The 11,977-nt window shown below is 49.5% G+C and overlaps 1 non-coding gene across 1 annotated transcript; it reads left to right on the plus strand.

Annotated features, from left to right (window-relative positions):
* The first annotated feature begins 373 nt into the window (after window positions 1-373).
* Window positions 374-445, plus strand: trnae-uuc (transfer RNA glutamic acid (anticodon UUC)). The gene has a single exon. It is a non-coding gene; the product is annotated as a tRNA-Glu (tRNA).
* Window positions 446-11,977: the final 11,532 nt, after the last annotated feature.

Consider the following 11,977-nt stretch of genomic DNA (forward strand, 5'->3'; position numbering starts at 1 on the left):
GGACTGAACCATCTGACTGTTTTGTCGACGTTCCCGTTGTAGCGCCTTATAATCCGGTGCGTCTTAGATATGTCAAAAATAGGACCAAAAACTATTTTTTCGGGGTGCGCCCTATAACCTGGTGCGCCTTATAGTGCGGAAAATAAGGTACTTGAGTTGTATTTTGACGACAGTCAACTTTTTTCTAGTAAAGTCCTTGGTGGTCTAGTGGCTAGGATCCAGCACTTTCACTGCTGTGGCCCGGGTTCGATTCCAGGTCAGGGAAACTGTTACACACGGATAGAAAATTCCTTTTGAGGAATTGGAAAGAAAATTGAAAGAGGTTCCTTTTTCTAGAATGGGTTTGACGACAGTCAACTTTTTTCTAGTAAAGTCCTTGGTGGTCTAGTGGCTAGGATCCAGCACTTTCACTGCTGTGGCCCGGGTTCGATTCCCGGTCAGGGAAACTGTTGCAGGCAGGCAGGCAGGCAGGCAGGCAGGCAGGCAGGCAGGCAGGCAGGCAGGCAGGCAGGCAGGCAGGCAGGCAGGCAGGCAGGCAGGCAGGCAGGCAGGCAGGCAGGCAGGCAGGCAGGCAGGCAGGCAGGCAGGCAGGCAGGCAGGCAGGCAGGCAGGCAGGCAGGCAGGCAGGCAGGCAGGCAGGCAGGCAGGCAGGCAGGCAGGCAGGCAGGCAGGCAGGCAGGCAGGCAGGCAGGCAGGCAGGCAGGCAGGCAGGCAGGCAGGCAGGCAGGCAGGCAGGCAGGCAGGCAGGCAGGCAGGCAGGCAGGCAGGCAGGCAGGCAGGCAGGCAGGCAGGCAGGCAGGCAGGCAGGCAGGCAGGCAGGCAGGCAGGCAGGCAGGCAGGCAGGCAGGCAGGCAGGCAGGCAGGCAGGCAGGCAGGCAGGCAGGCAGGCAGGCAGGCAGGCAGGCAGGCAGGCAGGCAGGCAGGCAGGCAGGCAGGCAGGCAGGCAGGCAGGCAGGCAGGCAGGCAGGCAGGCAGGCAGGCAGGCAGGCAGGCAGGCAGGCAGGCAGGCAGGCAGGCAGGCAGGCAGGCAGGCAGGCAGGCAGGCAGGCAGGCAGGCAGGCAGGCAGGCAGGCAGGCAGGCAGGCAGGCAGGCAGGCAGGCAGGCAGGCAGGCAGGCAGGCAGGCAGGCAGGCAGGCAGGCAGGCAGGCAGGCAGGCAGGCAGGCAGGCAGGCAGGCAGGCAGGCAGGCAGGCAGGCAGGCAGGCAGGCAGGCAGGCAGGCAGGCAGGCAGGCAGGCAGGCAGGCAGGCAGGCAGGCAGGCAGGCAGGCAGGCAGGCAGGCAGGCAGGCAGGCAGGCAGGCAGGCAGGCAGGCAGGCAGGCAGGCAGGCAGGCAGGCAGGCAGGCAGGCAGGCAGGCAGGCAGGCAGGCAGGCAGGCAGGCAGGCAGGCAGGCAGGCAGGCAGGCAGGCAGGCAGGCAGGCAGGCAGGCAGGCAGGCAGGCAATTCCTCTTGAGGAATTGGAAAGAAAATTGAAAGAGGTTCCTTTATCTAGAATGGGTTTTCCGACAGGCCCTGATGGACTAGTGGCTAGGATCCAGTGCTTTCACTGCTGTGGCCCGGGTTCAATTCCAGGTCAGGTCTATTATAATAGACAGAAAATTCTTATTGGAGAAAGCATTGAAAGAGGTTCCTTTTTATTAGAATGGATTTGACGACAGTCAACTTTTTTCTGGTAAAGTCCTTGGTGGTCTAGTGGCTAGGATCCAGCACTCTCACTGCTGTGGCCCGGGTTCGATTCCAGGTCAGGGAAACTGTTACACGCAGACAGACAATTCCTTTTGAGGAATTGGAAAGAAAATTGAAAGAGGTTCCTTTTTATTAGAATGGGTTTTCCGACAGTCCCTGATGGACTAGTGGCTAGGATCCAGCGCTCTCACTGCTGTGGCCCGGGTTCGATTCCCGGTCAGGTCTATTATAATAGACAGAAAATTCTTATTGGAGAAAGCATTGAAAGAGGTTCCTTTTCTAGAATGGGTTTGACGACAGTCAACTTTTTTCTAGTAAAGTCCTTGGTGGTCTAGTGGCTAGGATCCAGCACTCTCACTGCTGTGGCCCGGGTTCGATTCCAGGTCAGGGAAACTGTTACACGCACATAGAAAATTCCTTTTGAGGAATTGGAAAGAAAATTGAAAGAGGTTCTTTTTTCTAGAATGGGTTTGACGACAGTCAACTTTTTTCTAGTAAAGTCCTTGGTGGTCTAGTGGCTAGGATCCAGCACTTTCACTGCTGTGGCCCGGGTTTGATTCCCAGTCAGGGAAACTATGACAGACAGACAGACAGACAGACAGACAGACAGACAGACAGACAGACAGACAGACAGACAGACAGACAGACAGACAGACAGACAGACAGACAGACAGACAGACAGACAGACAGACAGACAGACAGACAGACAGACAGACAGACAGACAGACAGACAGACAGACAGACAGACAGACAGACAGACAGACAGACAGACAGACAGACAGACAGACAGACAGACAGACAGACAGACAGACAGACAGACAGACAGACAGACAGACAGACAGACAGACAGACAGACAGACAGACAGACAGACAGACAGACAGACAGACAGACAGACAGACAGACAGACAGACAGACAGACAGACAGACAGACAGACAGACAGACAGACAGACAGACAGACAGACAGACAGACAGACAGACAGACAGACAGACAGACAGACAGACAGACAGACAGACAGACAGACAGACAGACAGACAGACAGACAGACAGACAGACAGACAGACAGACAGACAGACAGACAGACAGACAGACAGACAGACAGACAGACAGACAGACAGACAGACAGACAGACAGACAGACAGACAGACAGACAGACAGACAGACAGACAGACAGACAGACAGACAGACAGACAGACAGACAGACAGACAGACAGACAGACAGACAGACAGACAGACAGACAGACAGACAGACAGACAGACAGACAGACAGACAGACAGACAGACAGACAGACAGACAGACAGACAATTCCTTTTGAGGAATTGGAAAGAAAATTGAATGAGGTTCCTTTTTCTAGAATGGGTTTTCCGACAGTCAACTTTTGTCCTGTTCGGTCCCTGATGGTCTAGTGGCTAGGATCCAGCACTCTCACTGCTGTGGCCCGGGTTCGATTCCAGGTCAGGGAAACTGTTACACGCAGATAGAAAATTCCTTTTGAGGAATTGGAAAGAAAATTGAAAGAGGTTCCTTTTTCTAGAATGGGTTTGACGACAGTCAACTTTTTTCTAGTAAAGTCCTTGGTGGTCTAGTGGCTAGGATCCAGCACTCTCACTGCTGTGGCCCGGGTTCGATTCCAGGTCAGGGAAACTGTTACACGCAGATAGAAAATTCCTTTTGAGGAATTGGAAAGAAAATTGAAAGAGGTTCCTTTTTCTAGAATGGGTTTGACGACAGTCAACTTTTTTCTAGTAAATTCCTTGGTGGTCTAGTGGCTAGGATCCAGCACTCTCACTGCTGTGGCCCGGGTTCGATTCCAGGTCAGGGAAACTGTTACACGCAGATAGAAAATTCCTTTTGAGGAATTGGAAAGAAAATTGAAAGAGGTTCCTTTTTCTAGAATGGGTTTGACGACAGTCAACTTTTTTCTAGTAAAGTCCTTGGTGGTCTAGTGGCTAGGATCCAGCACTTTCACTGCTGTGGCCCGGGTTCGATTCCAGGGAAACTGTTACACGCAGATAGAAAATTCCTTTTGAGGAATTGGAAAGAAAATTGAAAGAGGTTCCTTTTTCTAGAATGGGTTTGACGACAGTCAACTTTTTTCTAGTAAAGTCCTTGGTGGTCTAGTGGCTAGGATCCAGCACTCTCACTGCTGTGGCCCGGGTTCGATTCCAGGTCAGGGAAACTGTTACACGCAGATAGAAAATTCCTTTTGAGGAATTGGAAAGAAAATTGAAAGAGGTTCCTTTTTCTAGAATGGGTTTGACGACAGTCAACTTTTTTCTAGTAAAGTCCTCGGTGGTCTAGTGGCTAGGATCCAGCACTCTCACTGCTGTGGCCTGGGTTCGATTCCAGGTCAGGGAAACTGTTACACGCAGATAGAAAATTCCTTTTGAGGAATTGGAAAGAAAATTGAAAGAGGTTCCTTTTTCTAGAATGGGTTTGACGACAGTCAACTTTTTTTTAGTGAAGTCCTTGGTGGACTAGTGGCTAGGATCCAGCACTTTCACTGCTGTGGCCCGGGTTTGATTCCCGGTCAGGGAAACTATGACAGACAGACAGACAGACAGACAGACAGACAGACAGACAGACAGACAGACAGACAGACAGACAGACAGACAGACAGACAGACAGACAGACAGACAGACAGACAGACAGACAGACAGACAGACAGACAGACAGACAGACAGACAGACAGACAGACAGACAGACAGACAGACAGACAGACAGACAGACAGACAGACAGACAGACAGACAGACAGACAGACAGACAGACAGACAGACAGACAGACAGACAGACAGACAGACAGACAGACAGACAGACAGACAGACAGACAGACAGACAGACAGACAGACAGACAGACAGACAGACAGACAGACAGACAGACAGACAGACAGACAGACAGACAGACAGACAGACAGACAGACAGACAGACAGACAGACAGACAGACAGACAGACAGACAGACAGACAGACAGACAGACAGACAGACAGACAGACAGACAGACAGACAGACAGACAGACAGACAGACAGACAGACAGACAGACAGACAGACAGACAGACAGACAGACAGACAGACAGACAGACAGACAGACAGACAGACAGACAGACAGACAGACAGACAGACAGACAGACAGACAGACAGACAGACAGACAGACAGACAGACAGACAGACAGACAGACAGACAGACAGACAGACAGACAGACAGACAGACAGACAGACAGACAGACAGACAGACAGACAGACAGACAGACAGACAGACAGACAGACAGACAGACAGACAGACAGACAGACAGACAGACAGACAGACAGACAGACAGACAGACAGACAGACAGACAGACAGACAGACAGACAGACAGACAGACAGACAGACAGACAGACAGACAGACAGACAGACAGACAGACAGACAGACAGACAGACAGACAGACAGACAGACAGACAGACAGACAGACAGACAGACAGACAGACAGACAGACAGACAGACAGACAGACAGACAGACAGACAGACAGACAGACAGACAGACAGACAGACAGACAGACAGACAGACAGACAGACAGACAGACAGACAGACAGACAGACAGACAGACAGACAGACAGACAGACAGACAGACAGACAGACAGACAGACAGACAGACAGACAGACAGACAGACAGACAGACAGACAGACAGACAGACAGACAGACAGACAGACAGACAGACAGACAGACAGACAGACAGACAGACAGACAGACAGACAGACAGACAGACAGACAGACAGACAGACAGACAGACAGACAGACAGACAGACAGACAGACAGACAGACAGACAGACAGACAGACAGACAGACAGACAGACAGACAGACAGACAGACAGACAGACAGACAGACAGACAGACAGACAGACAGACAGACAGACAGACAGACAGACAGACAGACAGACAGACAGACAGACAGACAGACAGACAGACAGACAGACAGACAGACAGACAGACAGACAGACAGACAGACAGACAGACAGACAGACAGACAGACAGACAGACAGACAGACAGACAGACAGACAGACAGACAGACAGACAGACAGACAGACAGACAGACAGACAGACAGACAGACAGACAGACAGACAGACAGACAGACAGACAGACAGACAGACAGACAGACAGACAGACAGACAGACAGACAGACAGACAGACAGACAGACAGACAGACAGACAGACAGACAGACAGACAGACAGACAGACAGACAGACAGACAGACAGACAGACAGACAGACAGACAGACAGACAGACAGACAGACAGACAGACAGACAGACAGACAGACAGACAGACAGACAGACAGACAGACAGACAGACAGACAGACAGACAGACAGACAGACAGACAGACAGACAGACAGACAGACAGACAGACAGACAGACAGACAGACAGACAGACAGACAGACAGACAGACAGACAGACAGACAGACAGACAGACAGACAGACAGACAGACAGACAGACAGACAGACAGACAGACAGACAGACAGACAGACAGACAGACAGACAGACAGACAGACAGACAGACAGACAGACAGACAGACAGACAGACAGACAGACAGACAGACAGACAGACAGACAGACAGACAGACAGACAGACAGACAGACAGACAGACAGACAGACAGACAGACAGACAGACAGACAGACAGACAGACAGACAGACAGACAGACAGACAGACAGACAGACAGACAGACAGACAGACAGACAGACAGACAGACAGACAGACAGACAGACAGACAGACAGACAGACAGACAGACAGACAGACAGACAGACAGACAGACAGACAGACAGACAGACAGACAGACAGACAGACAGACAGACAGACAGACAGACAGACAGACAGACAGACAGACAGACAGACAGACAGACAGACAGACAGACAGACAGACAGACAGACAGACAGACAGACAGACAGACAGACAGACAGACAGACAGACAGACAGACAGACAGACAGACAGACAGACAGACAGACAGACAGACAGACAGACAGACAGACAGACAGACAGACAGACAGACAGACAGACAGACAGACAGACAGACAGACAGACAGACAGACAGACAGACAGACAGACAGACAGACAGACAGACAGACAGACAGACAGACAGACAGACAGACAGACAGACAGACAGACAGACAGACAGACAGACAATTCCTTTTGAGGAATTGGAAAGAAAATTGAATGAGGTTCCTTTTTCTAGAATGGGTTTTCCGACAGTCAACTTTTGTCCTGTTCGGTCCCTGATGGTCTAGTGGCTAGGATCCAGCACTCTCACTGCTGTGGCCTGGGTTCGATTCCCGGTCAGGTCTATTATAATAGACGGAAAGACAGAAAATTCTTATTGGAGAAAGCATTGAAAGAGGTTCCTTTTCTAGAATGGATTTGACGACAGTCAACTTTTTTCTAGTAAAGTCCCTGGTGGTCTAGTGGCTAGGATCCAGCACTCTCACTGCTGTGGCCTGGGTTCGATTCCAGGTCAGGGAAACTGTTACACGCAGACAGACAATTCCTTTTGAGGAATTGGAAAGAAAATTGAAAGAGGTTCCTTTTTCTAGAATGGGTTTTCCGACAGTCAACTTTTGTCCTGTTCGGTCCCTGATGGACTAGTGGCTAGGATCCAGCACTCTCACTGCTGTGGCCCGGGTTCGATTCCCGGTCAGGGATATTATAATAGACGGAAAGACAGAAAATTCTTATTGGAGAAAGCATTGAAAGAGGTTCCTTTTTCTAGAATGGGTTTGACGACAGTCAACTTTTTTCTAGTAAAGTCCTTGGTGGTCTAGTGGCTAGGATCCAGCACTTTCACTGCTGTGGCCCGGGTTCGATTCCAGGGAAACTCTTACACGCAGATAGAAAATTCCTTTTGAGGAATTGGAAAGAAAATTGAAAGAGGTTCCTTTTTCTAGAATGGGTTTTCCGACAGTCAACTTTTGTCCTGTTCGGTCCCTGATGGACTAGTGGCTAGGATCCAGCACTCTCACTGCTGTGGCCCGGGTTCGATTCCCGGTCAGGGATATTATAATAGACGGAAAGACAGAAAATTCTTATTGGAGAAAGCATTGAAAGAGGTTCCTTTTTCTAGAATGGGTTTGACGACAGTCAACTTTTTTCTAGTAAAGTCCTTGGTGGTCTAGTGGCTAGGATCCAGCACTTTCACTGCTGTGGCCCGGGTTCGATTCCAGGGAAACTCTTACACGCAGATAGAAAATTCCTTTTGAGGAATTGGAAAGAAAATTGAAAGAGGTTCCTTTTTCTAGAATGGGTTTGACGACAGTCAACTTTTTTCTAGTAAAGTCCTTGGTGGTCTAGTGGCTAGGATCCAGCACTCTCACTGCTGTGGCCCGGGTTCGATTCCAGGTCAGGGAAACTGTTACACGCAGATAGAAAATTCCTTTTGAGGAATTGGAAAGAAAATTGAAAGAGGTTCCTTTTTCTAGAATGGGTTTGACGACAGTCAACTTTTTTCTAGTAAATTCCTTGGTGGTCTAGTGGCTAGGATCCAGCACTTTCACTGCTGTGGCCCGGGTTCGATTCCAGGGAAACTCTTACACGCAGATAGAAAATTCCTTTTGAGGAATTGGAAAGAAAATTGAAAGAGGTTCCTTTTTCTAGAATGGGTTTGACGACAGTCAACTTTTTTCTAGTAAAGTCCTTGGTGGTCTAGTGGCTAGGATCCAGCACTCTCACTGCTGTGGCCCGGGTTCGATTCCAGGTCAGGGAAACTGTTACACGCAGATAGAAAATTTCTTTTGAGGAATTGGAAAGAAAATTGAAAGAGGTTCCTTTTTCTAGAATGGGTTTGACGACAGTCAACTTTTTTCTAGTAAAGTCCTTGGTGGTCTAGTGGCTAGGATCCAGCACTTTCACTGCTGTGGCCCGGGTTCGATTCCAGGGAAACTGTTACACGCAGATAGAAAATTCCTTTTGAGGAATTGGAAAGAAAATTGAAAGAGGTTCCTTTTTCTAGAATGGGTTTGACGACAGTCAACTTTTTTCTAGTAAAGTCCTTGGTGGTCTAGTGGCTAGGATCCAGCACTCTCACTGCTGTGGCCCGGGTTCGATTCCAGGTCAGGGAAACTGTTACACGCAGATAGAAAATTCCTTTTGAGGAATTGGAAAGAAAATTGAAAGAGGTTCCTTTTTCTAGAATGGGTTTGACGACAGTCAACTTTTTTCTAGTAAAGTCCTCGGTGGTCTAGTGGCTAGGATCCAGCACTCTCACTGCTGTGGCCTGGGTTCGATTCCAGGTCAGGGAAACTGTTACACGCAGATAGAAAATTCCTTTTGAGGAATTGGAAAGAAAATTGAAAGAGGTTCCTTTTTCTAGAATGGGTTTGACGACAGTCAACTTTTTTTTAGTGAAGTCCTTGGTGGACTAGTGGCTAGGATCCAGCACTTTCACTGCTGTGGCCCGGGTTTGATTCCCGGTCAGGGAAACTATGACAGACAGACAGACAGACAGACAGACAGACAGACAGACAGACAGACAGACAGACAGACAGACAGACAGACAGACAGACAGACAGACAGACAGACAGACAGACAGACAGACAGACAGACAGACAGACAGACAGACAGACAGACAGACAGACAGACAGACAGACAGACAGACAGACAGACAGACAGACAGACAGACAGACAGACAGACAGACAGACAGACAGACAGACAGACAGACAGACAGACAGACAGACAGACAGACAGACAGACAGACAGACAGACAGACAGACAGACAGACAGACAGACAGACAGACAGACAGACAGACAGACAGACAGACAGACAGACAGACAGACAGACAGACAGACAGACAGACAGACAGACAGACAGACAGACAGACAGACAGACAGACAGACAGACAGACAGACAGACAGACAGACAGACAGACAGACAGACAGACAGACAGACAGACAGACAGACAGACAGACAGACAGACAGACAGACAGACAGACAGACAGACAGACAGACAGACAGACAGACAGACAGACAGACAGACAGACAGACAGACAGACAGACAGACAGACAGACAGACAGACAGACAGACAGACAGACAGACAGACAGACAGACAGACAGACAGACAGACAGACAGACAGACAGACAGACAGACAGACAGACAGACAGACAGACAGACAGACAGACAGACAGACAGACAGACAGACAGACAGACAGACAGACAGACAGACAGACAGACAGACAGACAGACAGACAGACAGACAGACAGACAGACAGACAGACAGACAGACAGACAGACAGACAGACAGACAGACAGACAGACAGACAGACAGACAGACAGACAGACAGACAGACAGACAGACAGACAGACAGACAGACAGACAGACAGACAGACAGACAGACAGACAGACAGACAGACAGACAGACAGACAGACAGACAGACAGACAGACAGACAGACAGACAGACAGACAGACAGACAGACAGACAGACAGACAGACAGACAGACAGACAGACAGACAGACAGACAGACAGACAGACAGACAGACAGACAGACAGACAGACAGACAGACAGACAGACAGACAGACAGACAGACAGACAGACAGACAGACAGACAGACAGACAGACAGACAGACAGACAGACAGACAGACAGACAGACAGACAGACAGACAGACAGACAGACAGACAGACAGACAGACAGACAGACAGACAGACAGACAGACAGACAGACAGACAGACAGACAGACAGACAGACAGACAGACAGACAGACAGACAGACAGACAGACAGACAGACAGACAGACAGACAGACAGACAGACAGACAGACAGACAGACAGACAGACAGACAGACAGACAGACAGACAGACAGACAGACAGACAGACAGACAGACAGACAGACAGACAGACAGACAGACAGACAGACAGACAGACAGACAGACAGACAGACAGACAGACAGACAGACAGACAGACAGACAGACAGACAGACAGACAGACAGACAGACAGACAGACAGACAGACAGACAGACAGACAGACAGACAGACAGACAGACAGACAGACAGACAGACAGACAGACAGACAGACAGACAGACAGACAGACAGACAGACAGACAGACAGACAGACAGACAGACAGACAGACAGACAGACAGACAGACAGACAGACAGACAGACAGACAGACAGACAGACAGACAGACAGACAGACAGACAGACAGACAGACAGACAGACAGACAGACAGACAGACAGACAGACAGACAGACAGACAGACAGACAGACAGACAGACAGACAGACAGACAGACAGACAGACAGACAGACAGACAGACAGACAGACAGACAGACAGACAGACAGACAGACAGACAGACAGACAGACAGACAGACAGACAGACAGACAGACAGACAGACAGACAGACAGACAGACAGACAGACAGACAGACAGACAGACAGACAGACAGACAGACAGACAGACAGACAGACAGACAGACAGACAGACAGACAGACAGACAGACAGACAGACAGACAGACAGACAGACAGACAGACAGACAGACAGACAGACAGACAGACAGACAGACAGACAGACAGACAGACAGACAGACAGACAGACAGACAGACAGACAGACAGACAGACAGACAGACAGACAGACAGACAGACAGACAGACAGACAGACAGACAGACAGACAGACAGACAGACAGACAGACAGACAGACAGACAGACAGACAGACAGACAGACAGACAGACAGACAGACAGACAGACAGACAGACAGACAGACAGACAGACAGACAGACAGACAGACAGACAGACAGACAGACAGACAGACAGACAGACAGACAGACAATTCCTTTTGAGGAATTGGAAAGAAAATTGAATGAGGTTCCTTTTTCTAGAATGGGTTTTCCGACAGTCAACTTTTGTCCTGTTCAGTCCCTGATGGTCTAGTGGCTAGGATCCAGCACTCTCACTGCTGTGGCCTGGGTTCGATTCCCGGTCAGGTCTATTATAATAGACGGAAAGACAGAAAATTCTTATTGGAGAAAGCATTGAAAGAGGTTCCTTTTCTAGAATGGATTTGACGACAGTCAACTTTTTTCTAGTAAAGTCCCTGGTGGTCTAGTGGCTAGGATCCAGCACTCTCACTGCTGTGGCCTGGGTTCGATTCCAGGTCAGGGAAACTGTTACACGCAGACAGACAATTCCTTTTGAGGAATTGGAAAGAAAATTGAAAGAGGTTCCTTTTTATTAGAATGGGTTTTCCGACAGTCAACTTTTTTCTAGTAAAGTCCTTGGTGGTCTAGTGGCTAGGATCCAGCACTCTCACTGCTGTGGCCC

This window comes from Urocampus carinirostris, chromosome 3, assembly GCF_059441175.1.
Source record: "Urocampus carinirostris isolate Australia breed hairy pipefish chromosome 3, RoL_Ucar_1.0, whole genome shotgun sequence".
Taxonomy (NCBI): Eukaryota; Metazoa; Chordata; class Actinopteri; order Syngnathiformes; family Syngnathidae; genus Urocampus; species Urocampus carinirostris.